The following is an 11951-nucleotide window of genomic DNA, read 5'->3' on the forward strand; positions in this document are numbered from 1 at the left end:
GGGTGCAATTGAGAACTTGATTTGAGATTGGTTGATTGGTAATGGATGGCATTTCTTTGCCTTGTTTGGGTGAAATCTGCCAATGAAATTCTTGGGCAAATATAACTAAACTAAAAGTTAGTTGCTAGGTTTAGAGTGCAAATGGTCAATACTTCCCTGCTTCTGCTTTGTTATTTTCCCTTCAACTGCCACCGCTAACTCCTGCAGCAATGATGGTGGGGGAGTTCAAGATCTCTGAGACCAAATGAATCAAATGAGACTAAAAGAATCAAATAAATGTTGGTGGATTTGGAAAGTGTTGGAATATACCGACTGACCCCTATACGCCGACTTACCTTCGGACCGGTTCGATCGATGCCCAACTCTACCGACCGGACCGACAGACGACTCCAACTCCGACTCCGACAATGACTATCGACGATGGCTGCCGACAATATCCGGCCGAAGGTATGTCGGTCAAACAGATCCATACTGTTTCCGACCGACCGAACGGTCGAACCTGTATCACCGACTCACTGTCGGAGGTGGCAGCCGACGTCCGACTTCCACAAGGCACCAGATCAGCCGACGGTATTCTCGAGTCATCACCCGACGTCCCGACAACCGGATGCCGACATATAGTCGGCCAGCCCACCCAAACACCGTACAAACGCTATGGGCAGTTGTCCTCAAGGACATGCGGTATGGCTGCCCTGGGGCATTGTCCTGCCAAGAACATGGATTAATCCCAGTGATTTGACAGCCCCCGGTGATTTGATAACTTTCCAGTTGTCTGCACCATTAATGGCGGGACCATACCGCGTTCTACTATAAATTAGGGTAAGGCAACAGTCTTGGTAAGTTTGGAGCAAGCTTCCTCAAGCTCTCTGAAGCACCTTTAAGCTCTTGAGCTCTCTCCCTCTCTCTCTCCCGCTGAGCCTCTGATTTTTCAATGTTACCTAGTCTCCTCTCTGACTTGACCGTCGGAAGGTCCTCGTCGGAGGCATCTCCGGTCCGTGAGGACTCTTCTTGCAGGTGCCGATGCCGGCGATCGGGTGACGGGGAGATTGGCCGCAATAGATTTGGTGCGCCAGGTAGAAGAGCTTTCGACAGAGGTAAGCCAGCGAGCTCCATAGGGCTTGAAAAACCTCTCGAGATGACGAAAATCAGAGCTCAACGATCGAGAGCTACCAGATCGGCAAGGCGCTCTTCCCACCGGGAAGAGGCCCCTCCTTTGCCCTCCATGGCGGAACCCAGCTCTCCACATCCGGTGGTGTCCACGGAGGCACAGATCGCTACAATCGTGCAGCAAATGACCGTTCTGATGGATGCGGTCAAAAATCTCCAACAGCAACCGACTCAGTTGCCACAACCGCCGGCGGAACAACCGGCGACGCACCTTATGCCGTCCAGAAGCAGCCGCCGACGCCCGCATCAACTTTCGTCTCCTCCTCAAGAGCAGCCATCTCAGCACTCCCACCGAGAAGGAGCGAGGCGGCCACGGCGTGACACCCATCGGTCTCGGCATCCTTCTCCTTCCCAGTTGGAGCGGGCGAGGAAGGAGAAGCGGCCGCGGACACCATCCGCCTCACTTTCAAATTCGTCTGGAGGTTCGACCCCTAGGGTTTCACAACACCGATGGTTGGATGACTACGAACGTAAGTTCGAAGAAATCGACCGTCGACTTGTCCAACTCCAGACGGATGGTCAGAAGTCTTTGAACGACATCGACTTCCGAACCACCCAACCTCTCTCCTGATTTATCCTCGACGAACCGGTCCCTAGTCGGTTCAAGATGCCTCGTGTGGAGCCTTACGACGGCTCCACCGATCTAGTTGACCATCTGGAGAGCTACAAGGCTCTCATGACAATTCAAGAGGCAACCGATGCCCTCCTCTGCATCGGCTTCCCCGCCATGCTCCGTAAAGCTGTCAGGGCCTGGTACTCCAGCCTCCACTCAGAGAGTATCCACTCCTTCGGACAGCTCGAGCATTCTTTCGTGGCCCACTTCAGCACTAGTCGGAAACCGTCACGAGCCTCGGACAGTCTTTTCTCCCTCAAATAGGAGAAAAATGAGACACTCTGACACTTTGTGGTCTGATTCAATGCGGTCACACTTGAGATCCGAAATCTCAATGAAGACATGACTATCTTGACCATGAAGAGGGGGCTAAGGGGATTCCGATTCACATATTCCTTGGACAAAACCCTCCCCCGGACGTATGCTGAACTACTAGAGCGCGCATATAAATACATGCACACAGACGAAGGAGCTTCCGATCGACACCTGACCGAGGGCACGGGCCAGAAGGAGAAGAGGAAGAAAAATTGGACTGCTGCTGAACCCAGCAGGCCCCCGACCGATAGACGGATCTCACCCTGACTACGGAGCCCGAGATCGCCCCGACGTCAGAGTCCGAGACTGACGCATCGCAGGTACGACTCTTACACCCCTCTCTCCGCTCCTCGTGCGCAGATCCTGATAGAGATCGAAGGAGCGAAATACTTGCGACGACCCCCGCCTCTGAAGGCAAAGGGCCTCGATCGAAGAAAATACTGTCGATTCCACCGGAGCCACGGTCACAACACCGAGCAATGCATCAACTCAAGGATGAAATAGAGGCCCTCATACGATGAGGATATCTCGAAAAGTATCGAAGGGATCTGCCAGCTCGGCTCCTTCCCGACCGACAACCCCAACCGACTGAAGAGGCAGCGAATAATCTGCCTACCGCTGGAGTCATCAACATGATCTCCAGACGATTGGATCGAGGAACGACTGCTGAAGGAGAGTCGGTGAAGAGACCGCGCCAAGACGATGTAATCATCTTCACAGATGAGAATGCTTGGAAAATCCAAACTCTCCATGATGACGCTGTTGTTGTCTCGACGACAATAGCAAACTATGATGTAAAAAAGATTCTTGTTGATAATGGAAGCTCGACTAATATTTTATTTTACTCGACCTTCTCTCGAATGCGATTGTCGACCGACCGACTCAGGAAAGTCTCTACGCCCCTAGTGGGTTTCGTCGGAGAGACCGTCACAGTGGAAGGAGAAATTACTCTTCCTGTGATAGCTGGGGCTGAACCGCAATAAAGCACCATCTACATGACCTTCGCGGTCATCCAAGTACCTTCGGCCTACAACGCCATACTTGAAAGACCCAGGCTTAACGCCCTCAGAGCGATAGTCTCGACATACCACTTGCTGGTCCGATTTTTGATTAAAAATGGAGCCAAAGAAATGCGCGGAGATCAACAACTCGCTCGACAATACTTCCAAATCTCTGCTCAAAGTAATGAATCGAAGGACTCCCTGTCGGTCGACAAGCTGGACCCACGGGAAGAGGAGGAGCGGGGTGAACCGGCTGAGCAACTGATTTCCATCCCGATGACAGAGAATCCTGAACAGGTTGTCTGGGTCAGATCGCAGTTGTCTGACCCGGAGCGACGGCAGCTGATAAAGCTGTTGAAAGCTAACGCCGACATATTCACTTAGTCGGCAGCGGATATGTCCGGCATACCTCCAGAAACAATGACTCACCGACTCAACATCGCCCCTGATGCGAAGTCGGTGAGACAGAAGAAACGATCTTTCACCCCCGAAAGACAGAAGGCCATCGACGAGGAAGTGGACAAGATACTCGAGGCAGACTTCATCAGAGAAACCACATATTCCGACTGGCTCACAAATATCGTCATAGTGAAGAAAGCCAACGAAAAGTGGAGGATCTATATCGACTACACCGACCTGAACCGGGCCTGCTCGAAGGACAGCTTCCCACTATCGAAGATCGACCAACTGATGGATGCGACGTCCGGCCATCGACTGCTCAGCTTCATGGATGCCTTCGTCGGATATAACCAAATCCGGATGGCGCCCGAGAACGAAGAGCACATGGCCTTCGTGACCTCCAAGGGCCTTTACCGCTACAGAGTGATGCCCTTCAATCTGAAGAATGCCGGAGCCACCTACCAATGTCTCGTTAATAAGATCTTCAAAGCTCAAATCGGGTGCAACATGGAGGTGTACGTGGACGACATGCTGGTGAAGAGCGTGCAGGCTTCAGATCATGTCCAAGACTTGGAAGAAACCTTTCGCACTCTTCGACGACATGGGATGAAGCTAAATCTGACTAAGTGCGCCTTCAGGGTAGCTTCGGAGAAGTTCCTCGAATTCTTCATTTCTCAACACGGAATCGAGGCCAACCCCGAGAAGATAAAGGCGATCATCGACATGCGGCATCCGAACACCAAAAAAGAGGTGCAGCAGCTCAATGGAAAGATCATCATGCTCAGTCGATTCATCTCTCGATCGGCTGAGAGATGCCTTCCGTTCTTCAAAACCCTGAGATAGATGAAGGACTTTTCTTGGCCGAACGAGTGCCGACAAGCCTTTGAAGATTTGAAGAAATACCTGACTTCTCCACCCCTGCTTGTAAAGCCAGAGGTCAGAGAAATATTGTACCTTTATTTGGCTACCGCCCTAGAGGCGATTAGTTCAGTACTCATCCGGGAGAACGAGAGCCGAACTCACCAGCCCGTATATTATACCAGCAAGGTGCTCCACGGGACCAAAACTCAATACTCAAGGGCGGAGAAGATGATATTTGCCCTGGTCATATCCGTACAGCGACTCCATCCGTATTTTCAAGCGCACGCCATCGTGGTCCTCACCGACCAGCCCCTGAGGGCAATCCTCCATCGCCCCGACAAATCAGGACGACTGACGAAATGGACGATGAAGCTGAACGAGTTCGACATCCAGTACCGACCGCGACCTGCTTTGAAAGTCCAAGTCCTGGCCGACTTTATTGCGGAATGCCCAACAGCCGACCAAATATCGAAAGACGAGAGCTCTAAAGAAGCTGCGACCTCTGAGTATGACCCCGGGGCAACCTGGGTGTTACACATAGATGGAGCTTCCAATGCCCAAGGGAGCGGGGCCGGATTCCTGCTCACCAACTCGGAGGGAGTGGTTACCGAGTATGCCCTCCGATTTAACTTCAAAGCTTTCAATAATCAAGCCGAGTATGAAGCGCTTCTCGCTGGCTTGAGAGTGGTGAAGGAGCTCATGATCGATAGCCTCAGAGTCTTCTCCAACTCCCAGCTGATTGTGGGGCAAGTCAAAGACGAATTCGAAGCGCGGGACCCGACCATGGCAAAATATTTTCAGAAGGTGAGAGATCTCGTTGTGCACCTCGAGTATTTTGAGATCTCCCACATTCTCAGGTCGGAGAATGCTCGGGCCGACGCACTCTCCAGGCTTGCAACATCTGCCTACGACACTTTGGACCGGACACTCGTGGAGAGTTTCGAGCAACCGAGCATCGACAGGGCTGAGGAGATGCTACAGCTGACGACCGAGCCAAGCTGGATGGACCCGATCGTTCAGTATCTGACTGACGGTACCAGCCCCAAAAATCATGCGGAAGCCAAGCGACTCCGACGGATGGCCTCTCAATATGTAATGATGGGTGGGCGACTCTATAAAAGGTCGTTCTCCCTTCCCTTGCTGCGGTGCCTGAGACCGACGGATGTGGACTACGCACTCAGGGAGGTGCATGAAGGGATCTACGGGAGTCACCCGGGGGGCAAATCCTTGACCTACAAAGTCCTACGGCGAGGTTACTACTGGCCCACCATGAAAAAAGATGCGGCTGACTTGGTTCGGAGGTGTGAGCCGTGTCAGAAGTACGCCAACTTACAACAACAGCCCACCAACCAACTGACTTCCATTGTCGTCTCATGGCCCTTCGCCCAATGGGGGATCAACATACTCGGCCCTTTCCCTCCGATGTCTGGCCAAAGAAAGTTTATAGTGGTCGCAACCGACTACTTCACCAAGTGGGTGGAGGCCGAACCTCTGACGCAAATCACCAAGCGTAAGATGGAAGACTTCATCCAGAAGTCTATCATCTCTAGGTTCGAACTGCCGCACACCATCATCATCGACAATGGGCGACAGTTCGACAACAATGATTTCAGAGAGTTCTGTGCGAGATTTCATATCACCACAAGCTGATCTCGGTCGGGCATCCACAGTCTAACGAGAAAGTTGAAGTAACCAACCGAACCATTCTGCATGGGTTGAAGACTCGACTGAATGAAGCCAGAGGCCTCTGGGTCGAAGAGTTGCACTCGATCCTGTGAGCATACCGAACGACACCCCGGGTCCTGATCGGAGAATCTTCTTTCAATTTGGCCTATGAGATGGAGGCAATGATCCCACTAGAGATCGGACTACCATCGACTAGAGTTGAGCAATACTGTGAATCGGACAACTCCGAATATCGGAGAGCTGACTTGGACCTCCTGCCCGAGCTCTGACGCGAGGCTCAACTCCGTATGGCTTCCTACAGACAAAGAGTGACCCGATACTACAACGCTAAAGTTAGGCCAAAGTCTTTTAGACCCGAAGACCTGGTTCTAAGGAAGGCGGAAGTCTCGAAGCCTCAGGATCAAGGAAAATTATCCCCAAACTGGGAAGGACCCTACAAGATAGCAGACACCTGCAGGCCGGGCACCTACCGACTTGAAACCCTAGAAGGGATGGTCATTCTCCGGACTTGGAATGCTGACAACCTGAAATTGTATTATCAATGAATTCTGTATGCCCTTGCTCGGAATACAATTCAATTTCGAAACTCTGGAGTCTACAAAGTTCGGCTCTCCGTCGAGGGTCGGCCCTTGCCAGAAGTACGAGCCTCAACATCCCAACTTGGGCCCAACGTCTCGTTGGGAATCTATGACTCGATCGCCGACTCTACGCCGAGTCTACGACTCGATCGCTGAATCTATGAATCTACACCAACTCTACGTCGAATCTATGACTCGATCGCCGACTCTACACCGAGTCTATGACTCGAACGTCGAGTCTATGACTTGATCATCGAGTCTACGAATCTACGTCGAATTTATGAATCTAGGTCAAATCCACGAATCTACGTCGAATCTACGAATCTACACCGAATCTATGACTCAATCGTTGAATCTACGACTTGATCGTCGAATCTACGTCTCGATCGCCGAATCAATGGCTCAATCGCCGACGACACATGACTCTTACGAGAATCGTTCTGTCTACACTAACGGAAGGCCAGTGCTGGTGATGAAATCTCTCTAAGTTGAAGCCACGCTCCTTCCACAGTCGACTCTCGAGCAATGCGGCTGGCTAAGTTATCGGCTTAGCTTCGACTAAAAAGGACAAAACATCAAGACAACCGTAGTTGCGCTTGCGACATACCGACTGGTCACAACCGATCGAAGGATATTTGACTTGCCACCGTTTATCATGCACCGCGACGTACCTGCCCGATCGAGATCTGGGCAATGAGTATTCGACTTGCGACATACCGACTTGATCACGATCGGTCGAAGGATATTCGGTTTGCCACCGTTTATCATATGTCCCGACGTACACGCCCGACCAAGAGTCGAACAATGGATATTCGACTTACCATCGTTATCCTATCCGAATATGTCAGACACCACTTGACTATCAGACTCTATAGAATGATCGTGCCGATGAGCTATGTTCGGTGATTGGCTGACACTCGGCCTAATGTCCATGCCCAACCAAGATCCGGACGGCAGACACTCGACCTACAATCGGTGCGGCTCTCGACCATCGGATCCTACACTATCTGTATGACGATCGAATGTCGGCCTGCGATCGAGGCTTGCACTGCCTTTGGCGGGGCGCACGCTACTGACTACTTTGATCGGCTACGCTAGATCCTATTGAACGTTCGAACGAGGTGTGTCGGAGCTACGACCTATGCACTCGAAGATGGCTCGGCAAATCAAACACTTTGAACCGCACGCGGAAAAAAGTTTGAAAAGTCTTTGATTTTGTTGAGTTGAAGTGACTTATAAAATTGGGCCAAAGTCCGATTACAAATATCAAAGACAAAATAGAAACAAAAAAAATACAAAGATAACAGAGCAAGTACTCCGACTATTCGTCGGAGTCGACTTCTTGCACCGGAGAGAGTTGGGAGCAACCGGCGTGCCCGCTCGGGTCGGGGAGGGACCGGGAGTTGGAGCCGCCTCATCTTCGGCAACTCATCCCATCGACAGTGGGTCGGCCTCCTCCTCTACGGCTTGGCCTTTCGACCCTGGAGGGACGACGTTGCTCAGGTCGAGCTCCGAGTGCAGACTCTGAATCGCATCCCGGGCATCCTCGTACCCCACCCGATAGGAGGCGAAGCCGCTCTCGAGAAGCTCCTTCCGGTACTCGTCTGAGCCACGAAATCCTCCACCGCCCGGCTCAGCACCTCCTTGGCCGACTCTGCCTCTGCCTTTGCTATGTCGGCGTCGGTTTGAGCGGAGGACAAGTTCTCCTCGACCTTAGCCAGGTTCTCCAGGCTAAACCGAAGTTGCTCGCGCTCTGCTTCGAGCTCCCTGACGCAGCCGTCCCGCTCACGCCGCAGTCGGTGAACGGAGCGTGTCTTGCACCGGACCTGCTCGTGGGCCGACTGAAGTTCGGCCTCCGAGGCGGCTAGGCCGTTGGTGAGTCGGGAGATCTCCTCCTCGAGCCTAGCCTCGCGGTCGACCGACAGCTTCAGCTGGTCGACTAGCGTCGCCTTCTCAGCTTTGGCGATCTAAGCCTTATTCTTCCAGACTGCCCGGACATCGCCGAACCTCTGGTACCCAGTCTCTAACTCGGACATATTGTAGATCAGCTACAAGTAGAAGGTCGGTCGTCAGAAAAATGAAGTGATAAAAACAATAATGAAGAGGAAAGAAGAAGAAGAGGAGCTCACCTGGATCATAGTCAGGTAAAAGGAAGAAAGCATGTTGGTCACCGGCCGACTCTTCAAGAGCTCCCGATCGATCGGGAGAATGGTTGCCTAGCACAACCTCCTAGCCAAATTGTGGTTGGCCAGGGCCGACGCTCCTTCAGAAAGCTGAACGTCGGATGACGCGGCGCAGCCCGCCGACCTTGTGTCATCGACCGGCGCCATCGGAGCCTTTCCTCGTTTGGTCGCCCAAACCCGAAAGTCGGAGAGAGATGGGAAGCTAGAACTCGACTGAGTCCTTCCGAGGGCGCGACAGGAGCCACCGCAGGTCGTTCAGGCTCACGCGCTTCGACCCGGACCTCTTCCATAGTCAGGGGAGCCGACACTCCTTCGGCTACCCCTCTGCCGCCCCTTCCTCGGATGGCTCCTCGGGTGGCACCACCGGCACCGACAGGACGATGACCGGCTCGAAGCCCGACACACATTCGATGTCGGGCTGCATTGCCGCCATCGCAATGTCAGTCGGGGACGATATCTGGGGCCACGAAGGTCCGGCCCTAGGCACCGTTCTCTTCCTCGCTGCATGCTACCGAATGTCGGCATCTGTCAATCTCGCTCTCGACGGCATGCCTGCAATTTTAACAAAGGATTAGCACAAGATCGAAGATGGATAAAAAGACAAAAAATGACCGATAGACCGAACTATACCTAAATGGAGAACCGAACTCAGGCCGACGTCGTACAAAGCTTGCTCGGTGACGAGCTCCCTCTGCTTTGGCACCTACACATCCTTCAGTTGGTGAAAGTCCTCTCGATCTCCAGCCTCCACCCGACTGTTTTCATTCAGCTGAGTCCGAGGGTCGCCCCAGCGGGAAGGGAACCCCCAAGGTAGCGAAGAGGAAGCAAAGAAAAATTGATTCTTCCATCCGTGGATCGACGATGGAAGATCGGTGATGAACGAAAGACCCTTCTGGGATTGAAGAACCACCACCCTCGGGCTTTCGGATGGAGTCGGAGGACGAAGAACCCCGGAAGAGAAAAATACGAAAAAAGTCGACAAAAGCCAACACAACAAAGCAAAACTGATTATCAACCGGACTGAGTTCGGCGCCAGTTACGTCGGGCAAAGTCCGTAGTAATTCAAAATATTTCGAACGAACTCCGAAATTGGAAAAGCGAAGACCTGCCTGAAGGTCTCGACATAAAATGCCACCCGGTCCGGAGGTAGGTTGTTAACCCGACCCTCAGCCCCAGGGGCGAAGAGCTCGAACTGCTCTGGGATACTGTACTGCTCCCTGAGCCGTTTGACGTTTGCCCTCGAAAGTGAAGAAACCTCCACCTCCGGGGTTGACCGAAAATCGTCGGTCGGGTTCTTCGACTGACTTCCTCGAGGAGAAGTTCTAGTCATAACGCTAGTCCCAGAAAGGAGAACAAAAAGAAAAGACAAAGGAGAAAGGATGCAAGGAAACAAGAACGGGCAAAACTTCGAGAAGAGCTTTCAAAAGGAGAGCACGGAAACAACTATCTGAAACTGGAGGACAACTCGACAGGGCCTCAGCGTCAGGAACAGATTTGCAGCAAAAAGTGAAATTTTGGATGTAAGTGGCCGCATATATATATGGTCCTTCGACGGTCGAGATGAAAGCGTGCGAACGAAGGTTTTTCGGATGCCGACACGTGGCAGCACCTGGCCCTTCCTCGATCCGATGATTCGATGCATCTGCCCCCAGATCGAGCCACGTCACCTCCGTCCGCATGAACGGTTCCGGCCCAATAGCCCCTGACATGTGGTGAAAATATCGCATCTCGAGATTCATTAACTGACGGCGGTTCGTGTTCCCAAGGAGATGGCGGTTCGTGTCCCAAGGAGGCGGCGGTTCGTGTTCTCAAGGAGACGGTGGTTCGCATTCCCAATGGAACGTTTGACACCAGATCGTTCGTTGGTACGGTCGCCAGAGTCGGAGCATGACGTGATGGAAAATCACTCCTTTCGCCCGAAGCCGTCGTCCACGTGGAAATGCTGGCCAACACGATATCCGACTCAGGAGTGGGGGGCAACTGTTGGGATATGCCGACTGACCCTGTACGCCGACTTACCCTGGACCGGTCCGACCGACGCCCGACTTTACCGACCGACGAACGACTCCGATAATGACTACTACCGACGATGGCTGCCGAAATATCCGGCTGAAGGTATGTCGGTCGAACAGACCCATACGGTTCCCGACCGACCGAGCGGTCGAACCCGTATCACCGACTTACTGTCGGGGGTGGCAACCGACGTCCGACTTCCACAAGGCATCAGATCAGCCGACAGTGTTCTCGAGTCATCACCCGACATCCCGGCAGTCGGATGCCAACATATAGTCGGCCAGCCCCCCAAACCCATACAACCGCTATGGGCAGTTGTCCTGTCAAGGACATGCGGTATGGCCGCCTGGGGCATTGTCCTGCAAGGACATGGATTAATCCCAGTGATTTGACAGTCCCCGACGATTTGACAATCTCGAATTGTCTGCACCATTAATGGTGGGACCATACCGCGTTCTACTATAAAATGGGGTAAGGCAACAGTTTTGGTAAGTTTGGAGTAAGCTTCCTCAAGCTCTCTAAAGCACCTTTAAGTCTTGAGCTCTCTCCTCTCTCTCTCCCGCTGAGCCCTTGATTTTTTACTGTTGCCTAGTCTCCTCTCTGACTTAACCATCGGAGGGTCCCCACCGGAGGTATTTCGGTCCGTGAGGACTCTTCTTATAGGTGCGCGATGCCGGCGATCGGGCGACGGAGGATTGGCCGCAAAAAAAGAGCTAAGGTATGTAGAAGACTGCCTCAGCTTATGTAAGTGCTTGTTTTGTGCTAGGTAGTCTTGTGTAGATTTACTTCCATATAGACATTTTATGTGCATATAAAACCATGCAGTTACTTATTGAAGATGCAGCTGTACGCAGACCAATTTCTAGGCAAGGGATTGTTTGTTTGCATGTAATTCAATTGCAGCAATTAGAATTGCAGTTACAGAAAGGGGTTTTATTTGTTTGTCTGTAATGGAAACCTGCTAGTATAATTACAACTATTTGGTTATTGAATGTAAAAGAGATAATTAACCTGTAATTGAAGTGCTAATTTTACCTCCCAGAAAAATAGCAATTTGTTTGCATTTCTATTTGAGTAGAATTTTTATCATGTTACTTTTATAGTTATAATGAAAAATAATATTGCTATTAAATTA

Source organism: Elaeis guineensis, chromosome 10 (assembly GCF_000442705.2).
Source record: "Elaeis guineensis isolate ETL-2024a chromosome 10, EG11, whole genome shotgun sequence".
NCBI lineage: Eukaryota > Viridiplantae > Streptophyta > Magnoliopsida > Arecales > Arecaceae > Elaeis > Elaeis guineensis.